The sequence below is a fragment of the Falco peregrinus genome, chromosome 4, assembly GCF_023634155.1.
Source record: "Falco peregrinus isolate bFalPer1 chromosome 4, bFalPer1.pri, whole genome shotgun sequence".
Classification (NCBI taxonomy): domain Eukaryota; kingdom Metazoa; phylum Chordata; class Aves; order Falconiformes; family Falconidae; genus Falco; species Falco peregrinus.
This window is the reverse complement of record NC_073724.1, coordinates 91922867-91944770: the sequence shown is the minus strand read 5'-3', so window position 1 is coordinate 91944770 and position 21904 is coordinate 91922867.

The window sequence follows — 21904 nt, the reverse complement described above, 5'->3', positions numbered from 1 at the left end:
ACAGGAGCACCTCTCCTGTGAGGAAAGGCTGGGAGAGCTGGGGCTGTTTAGCCCTTATCTTTGAAGGCTCAGGAGATCTGATTGATGTATATAGGTACCTGAAGGGAGAGTGAAAAGAAGATGGAGCCAGGCTTTTTTCAGTGGTACCCAGTGACAGGCAGAGGCAATGGGCACAAACCAAGGCACAGGAGGTTCCCTCTGAACATCGGGAAACACGTTTTACTATGAGGGTGATTTGAGCACTGGCAGAGGTTGGCGAGACTGGTTGTGGAGTCTCCATCCTTGGAGATATTCAAAAGCTGTCTGGACATGGTCCTGGGCAAGTGGCTTTAGGTAGCCCTGCTTGAGCAGGGTGGTTGGACCAGATGACCTTTGGAGGCTGCTTCCAACTGCAACCATTCCGTGATTCTTCCTTTAGGTGCTGTTACTATACTAGTTAACATGTACTATAATGATTCTGTAATTGTTTGTCAGCTCTTCAAACTGGAAATTATTATATATGCATACATACATATATAAAATATTAAAAAGGAAAGGGAAGGCAGGTGTCCTTTTTCCTTTTGATATGTTTCAGCAATGCCTTCAACAATGGTTCTTTGCCATGAAAGGCTACTGAGATGGAGGTGCTTCTTGTGGAATTATATTTCCATGTTAGTGAGGAAAGGAGGAATTATTTAAAGAAATTCTTATCACTTTATCTAACTGCATCCAGCAAACAACTTTTTTTGAAGTCTGCTGTGTTTAAGAATATTTAACAGTAAAAGCTGCTACTTTGAGCTTAATATACACTTGCTTTAAAAAACAGAGAAGGCTGTCTTCTTCGAAGCTGTGTTCGAAATGGAAAACATTTTGGTAAATCTAAAATATTCAAAATAGCTGCCAAATTTACCAAAAACATGAAAAGAGCCTGCTTTTATAGCTCAAAGCTGCTAATTTCTCATCTTAAACAGAGTGTGATATTAGGTGTTAGAAAGAAATTCTTTCCTTGAGGGTGGTGAGGCACTGGCACAGGTTGCCCAGAGCAGCTGTGGCTGCCCCATCCCTGGCAGTGCTCAAGGCCAGGCTGGATGGGGCTTTGAGCAACCTGGTCTGGTGGAAGGTGTCCCCATGGCAGGGGGTTGGAACTGGATGGTCTTTAAGGGCCCTTCCAACCCAAACTGTTCTATGATTCGATGATGTATTTGTAATACTGTGCAATGGAACTACACCTCTTGCATAAAAATCACGTAACTTCTTGTTCTATAACTGGTGACATAGGAGAACTCTATAAAATAAGGGGGGAGGGGTGTGAATAATAGATTATTACCATCTACTTATCAAAATGGAAAGAGAGCACAGTTTTCACCTGAAAATAAGTTAATAAGAGAAATAAGGATACAGTTAACTCCATTGCACAGGTAAGATGATGTGCCACAGAAAGAGAGTGTGAATTAACCTGTGTCTCAGCAAGTCATTTCAGCATCTGGCAATAAACCTGAATGTTTTCCCAGTCCCAGCTTTGCTCAGAGAAATGAGATGCAATACCTCTTTCTAAAAGTTGTACTAGAAAGTAATTTTCCGTTTAGATTTAGCAATATATTACTAGTAGCAAATTTGTTTTAGTAAGAATGAATCATGCTTCCCAGTGAAATGGTTGAGGTATTTCCACTAATTGTTCGCATTCAAATGTTTTCTTAATCTTTGAATGTTACAGTTTGGACACCCCATCTATTTGAGTGCAAAACTTTGTAGTGACTAATCCTGTATGTTCTCTGATTCCTTTTGAGATTATACTGTGGCGGCAAGATACAAAGCCTGAACCAGGCTTTATTTGTGCATCCACAAATCAATGGAACTGGCAGGGCACATAATACAGGTGTCATATAGATCGGTCAAGTTGTTATTTTTATAATACCGGAACTGTTTGTGGTGCTTTGGAGGTAGGTGAAGTCAGGTAGTACTATTCCAATGAGCTTAAAACCTAATTAGATACTATAAATCTAGAAATACCTGTCAAGATTTACCTGAAAAGGTACCCTTCCACAAAATAATCATGCCAGGATACGGTAACATAGATGCTCTGCAAAAAGAAGCTTTGTGATGTGTATTGGGTGCCTTTAATCCTATTGAGAGCACTTTTACTCCCAGGCCTGCAAAGAGCATTCAGAGATGGTATTCAGGTGCAGATGTTCACGAGAATACAGACTTCCATGAGTATTCACCACTGTTTTCCCTTTCTGCAGGCTTTCTTGGGAATGCACTGCCCTGCATACAGCTGTGTGCAAAAATAGAAGGAGCAGGGTCCTAGTAATTGATGTGAATTTCTTAACTTTATTTGAGTGAGTTCTTAAATTATTTTTGTAGTACTCGCTAATCTTCGTTATCAGTTTGTGTCGATGTTGCTTTGTATAGTGACAACTAATCAAGCCTGTGGCTGAGATGAGCTTTCACAAAGGTCCACAAGTGAATCGGCAAAACGTAGATTCTTACCTGTCTCTCTGAATCCAGGCTTTAAGGCCCAAGGATCCAGCCCTGCCCGCCCCTCCAGATACCTAATGTGTTACGGGCCAGTGTTGCTTTTGGAAATAGGATTAACTATTACCTCTGCTGTGGCAAGGGACCTGGTTGCAAAATATGCCAAAACTATGCTGCTAAGGTATTTGCAGAAAGCCTGTGATGGAAGATTTGGGACAAATCTAAGTGCCTCTTCGCTGTTCCTTCGCTTGCCTAGTTCCACAACAAAATACTATTCAGGTTATTAACATCTTGGATATGGATTTCTAGACAAAAACTCAGAGGGTTAGGGGGAGCTCTCAGCTGTACAGTGGCAGACTTTTTCTGTTCTTGAACGCTTCATGTAAGCTCCCCTGTTGGGGCAAAGCTTGGTGGCTTGAATGTTGAAGTTTTGCATGTTGAATATTTGCAGGAACAAAGAATTGGTAGGACCAATTCCTTCCTGAGCTGTTGTATGAGAGCCCCTTTTTTTTATTTTATTTTTTTTTCGCCATCCAGATATTTTAGCTTTTCCTACCCCCTTTTCTAGCCCTGTGTTGGACCTAAGGAAGCCCACCTGATCTGGCTGCCAAGATGAATCAGCAGAAGAGCTCTTTATCTCCCCACACGGTCCAAATGTCTGACGCTTCCAGGGAAGAGGCATAGTTGCTTAGGCACTGGAATTTCCTTTGCTGCAGTCAAGAGAGGTGGGCTGGGGATTAATGGGGATTGAAAGAACATTCTTTCTGGATGTCAGTGGAAAGTCAACTGCAGAAATGCCAGAAATTCAGTGTGAAGAAAAGAGCATAAATAAAACTAAGGTCACTTTTCCCTAATTCCAGAACATGTCAAGAAAAAAAATTTATATCTTTGTGTATATGTATTTAGGTTGCATTGTGCCTGCAGTCTAATTCAAGACAATACAAGGAGAGCAAAAATAGAAGCTAAGTCACATCCATGGAAAACTCTGGCACGTTTAGCAGACAAGACAGCCCCTGGTTTCAAGAAACATGAAGACTTGAGTCATATTTCTTGGATGCGCTCATTAAATTGGCAAGCGGTACATGTTAAAATCACCATTGTTGAGAAATCTTAAATTCCCTTTTGCCTTAAAATATCTGTATCAGTATAACATGGCTTATGACCTTTCCAGAAGTGAAAAAGTATTACACTGAATAATGATTGCAGTAGTTCAGTGAGGATTTTGTGTGGAAAAAGTGCAGCTCATGGCCAAAGTAAACTCTGGCAAAATCGAGATAAATTGGTAGAAGAGGCTTGTTTCATGCAAGTTCAAAGTCACCTTTTCCTGTATGTAGGATGGAAATAGTGCTTCCCGCTCTGGGGGAACATCGGGAGAACACATCTAGGGAGTGTGAGGCAGCCGGGACCATGTTCAGACTGCTTGTACCCTAATGCCTGTCACAATGCCATCTCTGCATTGTCTGAGGAATCGAGTCTGAGCAGTCTGAATCATTCATGACTAATCTGAATGTAGTAGTTATAACTCCTAAATTAAGCTCCCCAAGTAGGGGGTGTGAACACACCTTCAGACATTACAGTAGAGGGAGGGCCATCTAATTAAGTTTGTATTTTGCCAGAAATTTCTTTAGGAGAGAATTGGGCTGTTGTAGTCGTCTTCCTCGCTTCTCATCTAATTAATCAGCTTTTCTTCACCTGCTCTAAAGGACCATTTTCCCACTAGTATTAAAACAAATGTTATGCCAGCCATTTATTTGTCACAGGCTGACAATTCCCAAATTTTGGGAAAGTTTGTCTCTGCTTAAAAAGCGATAGTCGACATAATCCTGTTGGCTAAAGCCCCTGTGGGAGATGCATGTCATGCAGCAAAAAAGCTCTGCTGATGCTGCTTGAATGGTTTCCTCGGGGTGAGCAGCAGTGACAGATGGCCTTTTTTCCTCTTCTCCACGTATTGCGTGGAGCTTTTCCTTGCAGAGACATGCTGGTTGGAGGCTTCTCAGCAGCATCAGCACATTGGAAGTTGGGACTCCAGGGAGAGGAGCCAGAGCTGGATCAAACGGTGAGGGCAAAGCCAAAATCCTCAGCGTTTGCTGCCTTTGCTGCTGCTGTCCCAGTAGGGTGGGAAGGGAAGGGCAGTGACTGTAACTGGTGGGAAAGCACACCTCTCCCACTCCAGCAGGGCTCTGGTAGAGCTCTACCCGAAATATGTTGTCCCAGGTCACACAGAAAGTCTCAGGTGAACCAAGCCATTTCTATCGGTAAGGAGAGGGAAGGGCTGGTATGCCCAGCTAAAACAGCCATGCAAGTGGGAAGGAGCTTCTGGGCTAGTGAGTGTTAAACTGTAAAAAATGTTGCTGGTAGCTGCATTGCTGCTCACTGCATTCAGGAGGGTGTTACTTCGCTAAAAAAAATTTCCAGTTTTACTGAAATAGCTCTGTCCTCACTAGACATGCTTTGCAGGATAGCACGCTGCTATTCCGGTACTGATAAAGCCATCCTGTTGTGCAGATAGCCTTCACACCGCTGCTATTCGTTCTCCTCTGTGGAATGGCAATCATGATATTTCTCTTCCCTCACCCTTCGTCTTCATCCTAAGAGCCAGGGATGTCAGATCCATCCTGGGGAAATGGCCAGATCCCCCAGGTTTGCCTGTCAATTTGGCTCCGCATCCGTCGCTCCACAATAAGCCTCCCACTGAGGACGGTTGTGGGGGAAGGTAGACTATGACCTTGTGTAGCAATGAACTGCTTAGCCGTGCTTTATTGTTTAGTACCTCATTGTTGCTTTCAGGATTGCTCTGTAAGAAAGTAAGTTCCCTTTTAGGGCCATCTCTGTTTCTGCCCTTTGTTTCTCTTCCTTCCTTATTTTCCTGTCTCTGAATGTAGCAACCCACATGATTTATACCAGTGCAAACCCTGTTGCATTGACGTAGAAGGATCTGCAGCTGCTGGTGTTAGCCTGACTGGTGAGTTGCTTGGTGGCTTGGACTCCTCCTGCAGCCTGGAGTCATTTTGCCCTAGAGTAAGTTACGCTGCAGCAGTTGCTGCCTAGTTCCTCTCTTGGTCTGCATCACCTTGTCTTCATGGGGAGTTGTGCTGGCCTGCAGCCAGACTCCAGGTCTTTGTGTCCATGTCCTTCAGAAAATATGTCTAACATATTCTCTGAGTTGGGCTGATGCCCTACCTGGTCACAGCTGGCCTGCAAGAAGGCGGAAAACCCCCTGACCCAGTCACAGCTGGCCTCCCCGCCAGTTAGCCTCTTGCCCAGCGTGGATTTCCTTTCCCTGTGCCCTACATGTGTTCCTGGTCACATCAGGTTAAAATGAAGACAGCTTGCTTTAGAAACATGGTTACCCAAATCCAGGCATGCCATGGCTGTGTTACAAAGCACGTGATATATTCCGATCCCATGAAGAGCGCATTTAGACAACAGTGTAAATCAGTAATCAATAAAAAATTTAGACATAGTTTCTGTTTAGCATGTCTCATCAAAGCCGCCTGTTGTTGTTTTAATTGGGAGAATAAAAAGCAAGGCTTTTTATTTTCCGTCTTTACGAGTTTGAAAAAGGTGCCTTTTATCAGCGCTCTCTCCCAATCTGTTACCAAAACCCATAGTGCAGCAATATACAAAGTCCTGAAAGCAGTGTCCTGAACAGCACAATGTTCAGGCACTAAAAACTAACTCGCAAATTGCCTACAATGCATTGCAAACCAGCATTAATTGCTTAACAAACCTAGATGGTGCCATTAGGCAATGGTTGGTTGATGCCAGCTAGTCAGCAGCAAATAACTGGCAGCAAGACTGGGCTGGGGTGTTGGGGTGCTGTTCCCTTGAGTAGGGGTAACGTGTATTTGTTGAGTCACTCTTAGCCTGCAGTGTTAAATTGCCTGCCAAAGTTAAAATACACTCATTGGCTTATTTACATTGATGGCAGCATGTAAATCATGCAAACCCCTTCTACCAGGCTTTCAGTGGGACAGGATCTGGCATACGCTTGTCCACTCATTATACCTTTCACCCAGAGCTTTGGTGGTTCTCACTTAGGACATGATGCCTGAAGGTGACTCAGGGCATCCTGAATCGCTCCAACTCTTAACTACCAGTAACTGCCCCACGTTCTTTTAAATGCTATGAAGAAGAGTTTTTTTTAAAAAAATTAAAATGTCCATACTGGGTGATGGCAAAAGTCTGCTGAGGCCAGCTTGCAGCCTCCAACACACTGTCCAACGGGAGCCATAAACACAGTGGTCAAAAGTGGATTTGTAAGGAAGACCACAGCAGATGGCAGGTGTGTGGTGATGCTTTCCTGAATGCTCTGTAATTATCCAGCACTTGTGTAGGGCAAATCACAAAACAAGTCTCAGCATGAGACCCGAGATGTGAAGTGACCCCCCTGCCCAGAGAAGGAGCCTGGTTGTTAATGGATTGTCCTGAAGTAGGTGGTTTGAAACTGCAAGCTGTGGAAGAGCTGGTTACCCATGTCCTGGTCAAAAACTGTGAGTGCAAAGCCAAAGTATAAATAAATAAATAGTGCAGGCAACATAGAAGAGGCGTCACCACAGCATTTCCACCCCAAAGCAGTAGCGGTCAGCTATGACTCATGCAACTTGCCAGAAAGCATCACTCAGTCTGTGGCCCATTCCCAAGGGAAGTCTTTGGAAAAGGGCATTCAGTAGTAGCAGAGGGAATAACTGTTTCAATCCCCATTCCTGGAAAACAGGCAAGGGCATGTGGTGCTTGTGCAGTAATTTCAGAATCTTTGGAAAGTCTCAAGAAATATTCAAATAATTGACTTAAAAGTCCACATTGGCACCAATAAGAGTGTCCATGCTCATCCTCTTCCTCACGCTGGCGCTAGGCTTCCATAAAATCTCACAAGCTGTCCAGACTGGGGACCAGATCCAGCTGCAAAACACTGGGGATAAAGTATGATCAGCAGTTACGTTGGCTTTGAGGGGAACGAAGAAAGAAAAAAAGGATTCTTTTTCCTAGACTGAAGCCTAAAGTCCAGTCTGTACACCTCTTTTTCTTTTGTTCAAGAAAAAGGCTGTGAGATTTGGGAGGCGAGTGGAGTTTTCCTCCAAAACTCATACAGAGGTGTAATTCAGGATGGCATGCACAGGTACTTTGGCATAATAATGTATTTCCCCCTTTTTCATGGACATAAATTACACTACTACTAATTTTTGTCTGGAGTATCTGCTTCCACACTCTGTGAGGAGAGAAAGAGGTGTGGGGACTATACAGTCCTAGGAGGAAAGTGAAACAACTTTTGTGTTTGGACAGGGCCTGAGTGTCTGTCAGGAGCAGCAGTAAATCTGGGAAATGTTTTGCAGAGCTGCATGTTTTGGACTAATTCTAGGCTGTCAATCAGTGCAGAGATAGCTTTTGTTATTTTTGGCAATTCCTTTTCTAATGTGTTTCGAGGAAGCAAGGTCCTACAATTGAAGGCATTTTGCTTTTCAATCTATTGAGAAAGCAAAATGTTCCTAATTCCAGTTCCAAGAAGTCTAGCTTGATGGCCACATCTTTCATCTTGAAAAGGAGCAGGGACAAGCTGCCTGCCTTGCAGATTTGTAGAGTGGCAGTGGTAGGACACATAATGCATCCATCTGTCTTGTAAGCCACATGAAACCCTCTCTCCTTCACTGACAAGTACCTGTGTTTTCAATGCAAAAATGAAAACAAACCAAAAACCATGCAAAAAAGAGGGACTTGAATGCAGGTGCAATTGCATCATTTTAAACACATTCATTAGTTGTACCTAAAAGCTTGGAACAAAAGTTAAAACTTGGAACAAAAACTGGTTGTAATTTTTTTCAGTACAGTGTGAACACTGGGGCTGTGCAGGTAAGGGAGGATCCAGCTCTGCGGAGAACCTTCAGTCCTGTAGCTCGGAAGGAGCTAATCTCAGCAATGAGTTTCAGGACCCAGCATTGAAAAAAGTCCTTCTCCCCTCCTCAGGAACTGCCTGCACAATGGCAGCCGGCTTTTCTCCTGTGGTGCAGGCAGAGGCCAGCCTGGGAGTTAGTTGGAAATATGAGTACTCCTGCCAGCTTCACAGGCAGATGGCAAGTGACAGTGGCGAGCAGGGACTTGCTCCTTCTCCAGCACTTTGCTGCTACCTGAGGGCCAAACCACGTAAAGCCCCAGCTTCACCCGTTCCCCAGGCACTGCTCCTCCCACGCACACCTCCCTCCGCTGCATCTCCTTGTGGGACTACAGCAACATGCCCTACCATGCATAGAGGCATTATTCTAAATAATATTTAATAGTCATAAATGGTATTGTGTATAGATCTGTTGTGCCATTTGAATACATTGCTATTGAAATTTGATATCTAATACTGTTAATGATGTTAATGAACAAGAAAAACTTTTATTTTTAATTGCAGGAAACAAATAGCAATCGTCTCTGCTTTCAGATTGGTTGTAAGACCTGGGAAAATAGCTACTAGTAACACTATTTGCATTTGCAAGAAGCATTCCTGGTTTTTTCCAGCGTATTCTAATGAATTTTTCAAGTCATGGTAACCCCTTCGTAAATATCCCACAGGGTGGTAGCAGCATTGTAATCAGCAAGCTTTGGTGGAAGGTGAAATATCCCAGTTAAGTGATAAGTCTGAGTATCAAGTGTTCTGGGCAAGAGGCTGTTTTGGGACAGGGTGACCTTCACAAGCACTTTTTGAGATGAGGCCCATAAAAACCTTTTTAAAAATCTCTGCAAATGAAACGAGCTAACGTAGCAGTCTGCAGGAGAGGATATACTCTCAATCCGATGGGAACAAAGGCCACATGAGAGGAAGTACAACTTAGTGGATGCTAATTTGCACCTATAAACTACTGTGTGCAAAAGCAGTGGGGATTGAATTCCCTGTTCCTTTTTGGCCATTAAAGGCATGACAAAAAAATTGCAGCAATAATGACTTCATTACCTTTCCATAAAGGCTCCCGCAGGGAACTGAACAGGGGCAGGGGGAGAAGAGAAGCCCCAGGATGTAAATCTAGCAGCAGCACCAAGAAGTCTGGCTATAGATGCCCAGGAAGGTGCTATGCCTCTGCTTCTGCTCCCACCGATACTATGGTGCAGCTTCGTGGCAGAGCACACTTCTGCTTCAGCAATGAAAGGCACATAATCAGTGAGGAATCTTGCTAAAACCTTGGTCGATTACTATTATTATTATTATTGTGGTTGCTTTCTGATAAACCTATCTTAAGCATGCCAACCTCTCCGGTGTGCATACTGGGTGGACACACTCGATGTTAATCTTAAGTGATACATTCCTGGGTGCGTTTCAAGTCTTCACACCAGTTTGTTGCTTGGAAAGGAGCGGGACACTTGAGAAGGTTGAGCTGCAGTCTGCCCCAACCCTTCACAAAGTTCAGAGGACTTGCGGTGCTGGGGTTCTTACCTCTGACAGGTAGGCTGGCTCGCCAGCTCCTCTCCCCTCCTGAAATCTGGCTCATCTTGGACAGCAATCAGTCCTTTCCATTTCCATGGTGAAATTCCCTGTAATGGCTTCAGAGCTTGGATGCAAACACCTTTGTTTGAAATGCAAGATGACAGCAGCAGATGCCTTTATAGACAGCAAAAGGCTTGAAGAAGGGCAGAGTAAATAAACAGCAAAAATCCAATATATAATATTGCCACACAGAGAGGAGCTTTCTCTTCAAAATGAAGCAATTAACATGTATGGACTCATTCTGCCAGGCTGGGAGGAAGCAGGAGGCACACTATTTAAACGAATTGCCATGTAGCCCGTGATTATCATTAGGATTCATTCAAACCCAGGCATTCAGTAAAGCTTCTGCTCTGCGACTGGCTCTCTGCTGCCTCTCTATCAGTACCTATTGTTTCATAATCTCACCATACTCGACGCTTTTTTTATCCCAGCCAAGTCTGCCTTGTTTTTTACCCTCCCCAGTGACTAAGCCGAAGCGCGTTAACAATGCACCGTTTCATTTGGCTCTTTTTCTCGTGTTAGCTGAAAGAGAGATGTCTTCTCCCCTAATTGCAGAGGATCTCTTCAGCTTTTAATTTCTGTATTGAAAACTTGTTTAGGGAAAGGCATGGGGATCTACATAAACCTGAGAATTCACTGGCAGGGGAGGTAATTGCTCTTTCCCTCCAAGCATGACAGAGTCCTCCTAAACAGCTCTGCACAGGCAAGTTTCCGCACGACAGAGAGGAACCTCAGACATGGCTCAGCAGCTCAGGCTCTCTTCCTCCATCCCAGCCGGATGGCTTCCCTCTTCTAAGAGCACCACAGCTCAGGTGGGCTCTCCAGGGCCAGATTTGGCTGTTCCCGGCCACACTCTGCCCAAGCAGGTCCCACGTGGGGTCTGCAGCTGAGCGGGACAGGGGATGTGCTGCGAAGGGCAGAGCTTGCCCTTTGCACAGGCACCACCACTGCATGCTTCCCACAGGGAAGGAATAACTTTGGGGCAATTCCCCCTCTCCCTTGTGAGAAGATGGGGCTTGGCTTGTCTCAGATACTTCCAGGTTTAAAATGTTTTTTTCTCCCTCAGTTCTGATTCAGAACAAAACCAATGTCTTTTTGTTGCTCTGGAAGCATTGGCCTGACTGAGGGGGAATATGGCTTTCCAAATGCCAGAGGGAGCAGCCTGCTCATCTCCAAGCAGCCCCAAACCTTGCATGGCCACCTGCACTGCACTGCACTGCACTGCCCCTGCACTGCAGAGTCCTGTGGCAGCGGGGTTCCAGCACCAGGAATTCCACCCCTGTCCAAGCTCCAGCTTGCTTAAGTCTCCCCAGGCATCTTCCCTCACTTGTTCTCCTCTTCCATGAATATCTATGCCTCCCAGCACGGGTGGAGCGCATCTAGCACCTGGACCACCCCACTGCACAGACACCGCTCACCTCTCTCCTTCTCCCAGAAACGTGCTGCAAAACCCTCATTGCTCCTGCAGAAAGCTGGCCCTGTTGTCTTCCACAAAACCTCTGCATCTCTCCTATTGAAACCTCAAAATGGTATTTTCAGGAGGAATTTGAAGCATCCCTCGGGGTGGATTAAACCGCTTGGAGCGGGGTTTTGCTTTGCCTTCCTGCACACTGTGTTTCAAAGACGCACTCTTCACAGCATCCAAGCCGTTCCACCCACAACTGAAAGTAAAATGCAGCACTAGGTACATAAAATACAAAATGTAACATAAACAAATACATATTTCATATCTAATGTGTCTATATAAATAAAAGCTATATAGATTATATAAATCTATATATGCACATGTAGAGCATTGATATATGAAACATATTGATACTGTATAATAACCAACACAAATCTATACTTCTGTACTATGTTCATATATTTATTTATATTTATAAAGATATATTATAGGTATGCAATGTACTTGAGTCACTGTTTTTAGCTCAAATAAGATGTTTCTCTGACTAACCTTTTCCCACATGTCTGAGAAGGGAAGCCTGCACCCAGAGTTGGATGCTTGTGGCTCAGGTACCACAGACGGGGATGGAGAGAGGGTCTCGGAGGAACTTCAGCACAGTGAGCAAGAAGACTTCAGAGTAGCTGGGCCACCATCACACAAAGCAGGTGTTTGTGCCTCAGGCCCCCCAGGGTGGGCTTGGCTGTGCTGTGGGCTGCTGGCTCTTGCTGCTTCTGCATCCTAAGCATGAGATGCATTCATGCTGTGTTCCTAAGTCTGAATCCTCTCCAAGCTTCAGCAGCAGCTTGTGCAGGATTTTAAAGTTCACAGCTCCGGATTTAAATGCAGGAGCTGTGTGCTGAGCTAACCACAGCCATTAAATCCTCCTCTGGAGCAGGACAGTTGCATGGTGCACCCCAAAAAGTACCTTCCACTGCAAAACAATCACTGGCTGCTATGGGACCCTGAAGGGACCTGGGGTTGTGTGTGGCATGGCAGCTGGTCATGGGATCCACCCAAAGGTGCTGAGGGAGCTGGTGGAAGTGCTCAAGGAGCTACTTTCAATCATTTATCAACTGTCCTGGCTAACCAGGGAGGTCCCAGTTGACTGGAGGTTGGCAAGTATGATGCTCATCTACAAGAAGGGTGGGAAGGAGGATCCAGAGAACAGAGGATCCAGGCCTGTGAGTCTGACCCCAGTGCCAGGGAAGGTTATGGAGCAGATCATCCTGAGTGCCATCACATGGCATGTACAAGATAACCAGGTGATCAGGCCCAGCCAGCATGGGTTTATGAAAGGCAGGTCCTGCTTGACGAACCTGATCTCCTTCTGTGACAAGGTGACCCACTTAGTGGATGAGGGAAAGGCTGTGGATGTTGTATACCCAGACCTTAGTAAAGCCTGTGACACCATTTCCCGCAGCATTCCCCTGGAGAAATGGGCTGCTCATGGCTCGGGCAGCTGTGCTCTACACTGGGTAAAAAGCTGGCTGGGTGGCCGAGCCCAAAGAGTGGTGGTGAATGGAGTTGCACCCTGCTGGTGGCCGGTCACCCGGTGACAAGTGGTGTTTCCCAGGGCTCAGTGCTGGAGCCAGTCCTGTTTAATATCTTTATCAATGATCTGGATGAGAGGATCGAGTGCACCCTCAGTAAGCTGGCAGATGACACCAAGTTGGGTGGGACTGTTGATCTGCTTGAGGGCAGGCAGGCTCTGCAGAGGGATCTGGGCAGGCTGGACCGATGGGCTGATGCCAATTGTATGAAGTTCCACAAGGAGAAGTGCCGGGTCCTGCATGGGGTCACAGCAACCCCAGGCAGCGCTACAGGCTGGGGGCAGAGCGGCTGGGAAGCTGCCCGGTGGGAAAGGCCCTGGGGTGCTGGTCAAGAGCCAGCTGGACAGGAGCCAGCAGTGTGCCCAGGTGGCCAGGAGGGCCAGTAGCATCCTGGCTGGTATCAGGAACGGTGTGGCCAGCAGGACCAGGGCAGTGACTGTCCCCTGTACTGGGCACTGGTGAGGCCGCACCTCGAACCCTGTGTTCAGTGTTGGGCCCCTCACTGCAAGACAGACACTGAGGTGCTGGAGCGTGTCCAGAGACGGGCAGCGGAGCTGGTGAAGGGTCTGGAGCACAAGTCTGGTGAGGAGCGGCTGAGGGAACTGGGGCTGTTCGGCCTGGAGAGGAGGAGGCTCAGGGAGACCTTATCGCTCTCTGCAACTACCTGAAAGGAGGGTGTAGGCAGGTGGGGGATGGTCTCTTCTCCCAACTAACAAGTGACAAGACAAGAGGAAACGGTCTCAAGTTGTACCAGTGGAGGTTTAGGTTGGATATTAGGAAAAAATTCATTACTGAAAGAGTGGTCAAGGATTGGAACTGGCTGCCCAGGGAAGTGGTTGAGTCACCATCCCTGAAGTTATTTAAAGATGTGTAGATGTGGTGCTTAGGGACATGGTTTAGTGATAGATTTGGCAGTGCTGGGTTAATGGTTGGACTTGATGAGCTTAAAGGTCTTTTCCAACCTAAACGATTCTATGATTCTATGTGCTCACCTGTGTTAAATCAGCAAAAATGCTGAGTTGTGAGAACCAAAAATAAACTCAGGTGTCTAACAAGGGGTTTTACCTTCAGTCTGAGCCTTGAGAGTGCAGCCAGCTGTGCTAACCCAGCCTTCCTGTCCTAAGGCTGCTAGAGTTAATATGGGTAGATGAAACGCCTAAATAGAGAGTGAGAGAGGAAAATGTTAAGAACCAACATATCAGCCTTTTGCAATTTCTGTTTTCTGAAGCATGCAGACATACTAACACAGGCATCTTAAGTCTATACTCCCTTCAGAAGAGGAAAGCCACAAAAAAATACTAACAAAAGTGTCTTATCTTGGCTGAATGTTGATTTGCCTACTCCTTGTTTTCTCATCTCTATCCCTTGTGAATTTTGAAGTTCATTTCCATATTTCCTGAAATTTCTGTGTATCATCTGTAACCAAATTTCATAGCAATTAACTCTCTGGGACGTATCAATTATGGAAGCGAAGCCTGAGAAGTAAGCGCAAGGCATTCCTGAAGGTGAACATTGCACAGCTAATGATTAATCATAATATACATAATAATAATGATAGTAATGATCATGATGGCTATGTGAAAACTAACATATGGCGAACAGTAGCATAAATATTCCTCACTCAGCCTTTTGCTTTTTGTTTTGATACTTGTTTTGCTTCTTGGAAGGTTAATGTTGAGAAAGAATTAACTAACAGATTAAATTACAACTCCATCAGTGAAGAAGTATTGTGTTCCTGCAATTCAGATGTAAAAAAGATACAAACAACTTCCTAGCTAGTTATTTTAAAATATTTAAATTAAACAGCAAATAGGACACAAATCAAACACTCCAGTACTGATTGATGTTAGCTTATCCAGGCTTGAAGAGATTTTTCTTCCTCAGATAAAATGAACACTGCGATGTGGTGTTGCTGAAGTGGGGGCTGACTATGGTTTCTTTGGCACAACTGAGGCAACCTGAGTTCATCTTTCATCTTCCCCAATTACTTGCACAATCTCAGCTCCTATAAGGGATTAACTGCCACTCCATGTCCCAGCATCTTGCTTGGGGCCACCTGGCTCTTGGCATGAAATCCACAGCCCTACACACTTCGGTGATGCTCCTCGTACCTGCACAAACCTGTTGGAGCTCACCTGATGCAGCAGCTTGTGACCTGGTGTGGCTCAGCACATCAGCTCAGGGTATCCATGTTTCCCCGTAAGACCTGAGCTCTGCCCGTCTCTCCCTTTGCAGTGGGCCAGAGCAGCACCCTTTGGGGACAGGCATGTGGCACCTCGCAGCCAACATAACACATCTCAGGTCACCAAACTGGCCCCAAACTGGCCACCCAGAGGGTTGGCCCTTAGTCCCAGCATGCTGGAGAGGGCAGACAGCACTGTAAATCCTTGGGGTGGAGGTGCCCAGCTCTGGGGCAATGCTGTATTGCATCCAAATAACTGTGAGTAGGATGGGACTGGAGGACTGGTCATGGGAACAAGCCAGGCAGCTTGGGGCAGTAGCTGCCACTCCACGGAGCGCTGGGTGACCCCTGTAAGCATCAGCCAGGCAAGAGGCTCCCTGCAATGGCAGAGGCTATGGAGACCCTCCTCCAGCTTAAACCAGAGTCGCCTTCTTCAGCACAAGCTCGACAGGGATGCAAGCAGTTAAACCCCTGTGACTTTCCCAGACAGAGCTTGATTTTACACAGCCCTGCCCTCTCCTCCTTTCTACCCCACAGCCTTAAGATCATACAGTTTTCTTTCATTTCAACTTGGGGTTATTCAAAAGAAAAACAATTATTCTCTAGCCAGTGCAAACAATTGTCAAATAACCTGCTGTGACCAGGCAGAGAGGAAAAATGTGGAGGGAAAACTACCCTGCCCTCCCCTGCCAAGTCACCTTCCCAAGCAATATCTGCTCCTCTAGCTGATTACAGGTGTCAGGTTGCCTCAGGATCCCTTGGTGATTTTATAGGATGATCCATCAAGGAAACACATTACACAACTCTGAGCTCATAGGTTTATCCGGGCGGCTGCCAGATACATGCACGCAGAGATATAGCCCGGGTCGTGGCCCCCTTTCCTACAGCGGGGTGACTTTGCTGGGGAGCTGGGATGGGCTTTGTGGCCCACGTCCTGCCTGGAGACCTGTGTGGCTGCAGCCTCTGCCTGGGCAGATGTCCTGGCACTCATGGGGAGAAAACTTCAGAGGAAGAGGTAATGATTTTTAGGGCAGGATCCAAGGAAGGATGTTAATTCACAGCAGTGCGGAAACCTGGGGAAGGTCCTTTTTTCTTGGATAAACCACAAGTTCTCAGCTTAGTGAAGATAAGAGATGGTATGTAATCATCAAAACACGTACAACTATGTGATTTTTGTATAACTTTGGTTTTTGTCACCCTGAAGTGGCACAAAAATGCAGTGGCTTTTCCCCACTTTCTTTCCCAGACATACTGACATTTGCTGTGCACCAGAAAGGACCCTTGTGCTTCAGTGTCTTCCTTGTATGCTCACCTAAAATCCAATGTTGTCAGCAGTTTGCCATGTCCATCACCAGGAGACAGTACACTGAAACAGTCATGCTGTTGTGAAATGGCTTTGGTATATAATTCCACAAGCATGGCTGCTCATTTAACCTTTTCATCCTGTGTTGCGCCAAGAGCCATGAATGATTTTAAGAGGGTGACTCGCATCCCTCAGCAATTTCCAAGGACACTGTCTTCTCTTTAAAATCATGAATACATGTTTCATGGCCAATAATTTCACCTTTTATATGTGCTTCTCTGCTGGGTCGAGGATATTTAAAAAGAATTTGGCCCCAGAGTATATGCATCTGTGTTAAGAAGCTGAAGGTGATGAGCACAGCCCATACCACACATGCTCATTGCTCAGGCAGGCTGGTGTGCAGTGGCTAAAGGAGACAATCTTTAGTCTTCCTACTTTCTCCCCACTTGAAATCAATACCAAAAGCAGAGGGGATGCTTGTGTGATTTGGCTTAAATCTGCTGCTGATCTGGGTAAGCTGAGTCAAGACCAGGCATTTTTACACCACAGCATGTGGCTTCTCACATATGAACGCTGGCATTTCAAGGACAGGTTGGAGAAAGGAAGGGAAGGCAAGGAAAAAGCAACAGTCCTGCAGTGACAAAGCCATTCCTGTGTTTCCTGGGGAAATATGCTATGGGGGCCCATCAGACTGTTCCAGAAAACCCCCACAGCAGCCAGCCTCACCATGAAGAAACCTACATGCAACAAAACCAGCCACCAGTGCCCTTTACAGGACTTGTGCCTGCTAAATCTGAAGACAAGGATGATACTTGGAAAATTAATTATTTGAGCCTTAATTGGGTTCTTTGCTGTCCCCTGTGTTTTCTCCCTGCTGTTCAAGACGAGATTTGTAGGACCAGGGCATGAGCTTTGCAGAATGCTGCAAGCAAAATACTGCAGATGAGAATGGCAAGCACACAGGGTCTGCCAAGGTGACAAAGAAGGGTCCCTGGTGCCACCAAGTGCAGGGCAAGTCATGAAGCACAGCAGACGCTATGCCTTCAGAGCCAAACTGTAGTTAAAACTCATGGGGCAGCATTCAGAAAGGAACTGACGTGGCATTACCCATTATTTTTAAGGGTATGTAGGAAAGGAAAGGTGGTGGCCAGTCTAGGTTTGAAGCAGTTCAACTTGTGGCCCCTGCTTCGTTACCGGCAGACATCTGTAGTGGGTCTTTTCCCCATTTCTTGTCTTCTCACAGGTGGGTTAAAAAGCCAATTCCTTGAGCTGTGGACAGGGCTGGCATCTTGGGAAATCACTGCTGTAATAGACTGGTTTGGACCTATGCTTATGACATTTATCCAGGTTGCTGCTGGTGTTTCACCGGCCCATCACTGTGGCATCTTTCATCACTATGACTGGCCTTTGCAGAGGTCTCCTGGCAATCTGCCAGAAACGCAACCTGGCCAGCAATTAAAGAGAGCTAGCTGATGAAAGGCATCTGCCCTCTAATTCATTGTTTCACTTCTTGGCATCCTTTTGGGGGATGAACTGAAAATGCAGATGCTAAATAATACTTGCTATGAGGGATTTATTGCTATTTTAATGCTATAAGTAACTTCCAAAAACTACAGCTCCAAATAACATGTGTGTATTGGTCAAATATATCTAAGATGTGAAGTTTTCATAGCTGCATTCATCTTCCTGAATTGCATTTCTACTAGATTTACAAAATGTAATTGTATTTCACTCTCTGCCTACCAATATGGGTTTCTAATGATCTGCACAGAAATCTTATCATTTCTGCCTTAACTGTTAAACGTCAGTTAAATGTAAAGGGAACGTGAAGAGTGAGTGGACTTCTTCCCTCATAATCTGCAAAGATTTCTCCTCCAGCTTCAGGACCCCAATGTATATTCCCACTCTTTGATACCACTTGAAAATGTAACAGCAAGTATTAGCAAACCACCACCAGCACCCAGACATATTAGCTATCAACCCAGGTATTTACATCTAACTGCATCTCAGTCTTTTGAGCCTCTGTAGTAAGCAGAGATGTTTATTCTGGCACTTTCCCCATAGCAACCTACAAGGTTTCAGATATAACAGCCATCAGTCAATGCAGGTTGAGCATATTTGGAGCAGAGAGACCCCCTGCACTGCTGTCACGGCTGTAAGCTTAAATTGAAAAGCAGTTATCTTTCGTAGCCTGGAGCACTGTTATCTCTTCAAATACAAGGAAGCCCTGTCCTTTTACACTGATGGAGCAATGCCAGGGATTCACCAAGTATGCGCTACACAACATTTAAAAAAAAAAATTAAAATCAGTGGCACTGACATAATTATCTGAATTCCCTTATTACCTGGAAGGACAGAAATCTAGTGGGAATCTTGGCAGAGCTGGCGCCAGTTTTCTGCCTGGGAAGGAATTCCCCGTAGCCAGGAGAGTGGCTTTCAGTTTCTCTTCCACTTGGCCTCCCTCTTGTTTTAATATCGGCTTGCTGAGTGCTGACAAGGGACACAGTGATGTGCGATGTGCAGAGCGGAGGGGGACGGCAGCTCAGCATTTCATGCAGCGAGCAGTGCTCCCGCCAAGGGGCAAGCGGGAGTGCGTGGGTCTGCCGAAGGGCTCTCTGAAGGGGACCCTCCCAGGGGTCCCTCCAAACAGGGGCCCCCATCGCTACCATTTTTCAAAGTGGGTGAAGAATTCTTGCAGGGTTTTGGGGTTTACCACTGTTGTTTTTCCTCTCTGCTTGTATTTACCTTGGCAGCAGAGGAAATACCAAGTCGCGTTGCAGCAGGTTTGCTGGGAGGCCCCAGTGGTCTCTCACTTAGTAGCTGGCTGAGGGCAGTGAAAACAGCCTGAGAAAAGAAAAAAACCCCACATGCTTCTCACTCCCTTTTTTTCTTCCCCTCCAGATCAGTTCTCTGACCTGGTTCACTACCAGCCTGCCAACCGCCCGTACTGGCTCGTGGCAGGGGCCATCAGGAAGCAGAACTGGTGCTGGCGGGTCCCAAGAGGCAGCACCCCTCTTCTCACATAAATAAATTGGTACAAAACGTCAAATTCAGCTAAATTTCAGTAGCCACACCAGGCTGGCTGACACCCAGATTTTACATCAACTGTGTTGAATCATCATAAAACTATCTACAAACAAATGCTTACAAAAAGCTCCCTCCCCTCTCAATTACTCTACAGTCACATTTTTTATTTGTATTATGTTGTCATTGTCATGCTTTGGCTTAGATAGAGCATTGCCAACACTCATGCTGTTTGAGGTTGCACTTGCAACCTCAATCCACTGCAGCTTGAAACAAGCAGTGAAGTAGGAACTACAGTGCTCCTTATTAGTTTTCTTTTGTCCTTTTCCCTTCCCTTCCCCCTCTCCTCTCCTCTCCTCTCGCCTTGCTTTGCCTATTAGTTTCCTGCCTTTTCTTGCTTCTACCTGCTTTTTCTTTTTCCTTGCCTTGCCTTGCCTTGCCATTTTCTTGCCTTGACTTTTTCTTCCCTTGCCTTGTCCCTTACCTTTCCCTTTTCTTTGTACTGATGAAGAAAAGCTGAAAAATCCCTCCTGGGCTCACCCTGAAGACAGCTAAACACAGGACTGGCTTAGCTCAACACCCACTGCTGGAAAACAGCAGTTGCTGTATTCATTCCACCAGTGGGTCGGGTGTCCCTGCCCTGGGATGACAGCATCTGTCAGTGGACGCTAGGAACAGAAACAGCAGCTGGCTGCATTGGTGGCTCCAGGCTGCAGCCAGATGCCCCATGCTGAGCTCGGAGGTGACAGACCACGATGTCCTCTAACAGGGCCCTGGCAAATGCAGTGTGGCACCTGGCATTGCCCCATCCTGGCCACTGAGCTGTGGGACCTCGGTCAGCTCAACTGAGTCTCCCATGGGGATGCATCAGGTTGTGCCAGCTGGCCTGCAAAAGCCAAGCAGGGAGCTGAAGGCACTTGCACTTAAGCAAGCTCACTCGCAGCTGGTGAGATGCCATTGTAGCAAGTGGTTGTTGTCACCCACTCTGCTGGTTGCAATAATAAAAAGAGACCATTTAGAGCTGTACAGCTCTGACTGGGAGCGTTTCCCAGCTCCTGGCTCTACCCCTGCTTCTCAGCCATGCCCCAGCTTTGCTCTGTGTTGTGCACAGCCTGAAGTGCCTCAACCTGTGCCACATTAAGAGCTCCAGTCTGCAGCTCTGCAGCTTCCTTGCTGCTCTGTGTCTCCCTCTGATGCTGCTGGGTTCTCTTGAGCCCCTGGGTGGTGGTTTTCCTTTGTCAACCCATGTTGGTTTTGTCTTATTCTCATGGCACTGCACCTGCAGGTCTCCCATGAGAACTGATGGCCAGCAGCATAAGAACCACCTTCCTTTCCCACCTCTTTTCCTATTCCTGGGCTGTCACTCTCAGCTTACATTAGGGCACCCAATAAAATGCACACACTGAGCTTCACAACCAGTGTGCCCCATCAGTGTGTGCTCCCATCAGCACTAACAGGTTTGTAAGCAGGAACAGACAACAGGGGGTCAATGCCACACCCCACCTCAAAACCATACAGCTGCCTTGTGAAATTTTTCTGCAGGGAGGGCATTCACACCACCAGAGAGGATACCCATGGAAGGACACTCCTCTGGGGACCTCCTGTTCCTTCTCCTCCCAGCTGACCGTGGGTGTGAGTTTTCCTTTCCCTTCTGTTTCTCTCCTTTTACTTTTTTATCTTTCCCCAAAAGCAGCTATTACCTTATTACCTCTAGAGTCAATGCATGCTACCAGCTACAGTCCCCATGAATAAATCTTTGTACTGTCTCAACAACACAGCACAACAGCTTGGGGGAGGCTGCAGGCAGCTGAGCTCCAGCCAGCAAGCAAGCACTGACAGCAGTGTCCATCTTCCTGCAGGACCTGATGCCCACCAGATGCTGACACTCCTGCATTGGAATGACACAGGGGACAGGCTCCAGGAGTGATGTAGAGCTGGGCAACCAGAAGATGAGGTTCATATGATACCTGGTGGCCTGCAGGAAGAGGTCCATCCAGGCACAGCCCTGCTGGAGCACCCTCACAGGACCAAACTGAGGTCCACCAGAAAGGCAGAGCGCTGTGAGCAAAGAAACTCCACATGTAGTTGATTCTTCCTTCCTTCATCATAGACTTTTAAGGCAGCATCAAAGCTGAAAACAAATTCCTATTCTTAGCCAAAGCAACTCACAAGGCTTCCCATTTTGATTAACAGCTCCAGTCCAAAGGGCAAACACATGAATATACAAAATGAGATTAGGATCCATTTTCCTGTCTCTCTTCCGCGGCACCATTTCAGTGGTATTTCGCTGGGAAGAGTGATGCCTAACAGGTTCCCAGTTCACATGAATGCCATCAGGTATCATTAGAAAGCCATTCAAAGAGCTGAATGCAGGCCTACTTTAAAGTGACAGTGTAAAAATAACGCTCCCTCACTTGACATATCCTACCAAGTGGAGCGGATCTATACATGCACTTGGAAAATAGCTATTTACTTTTATGACCAAAAC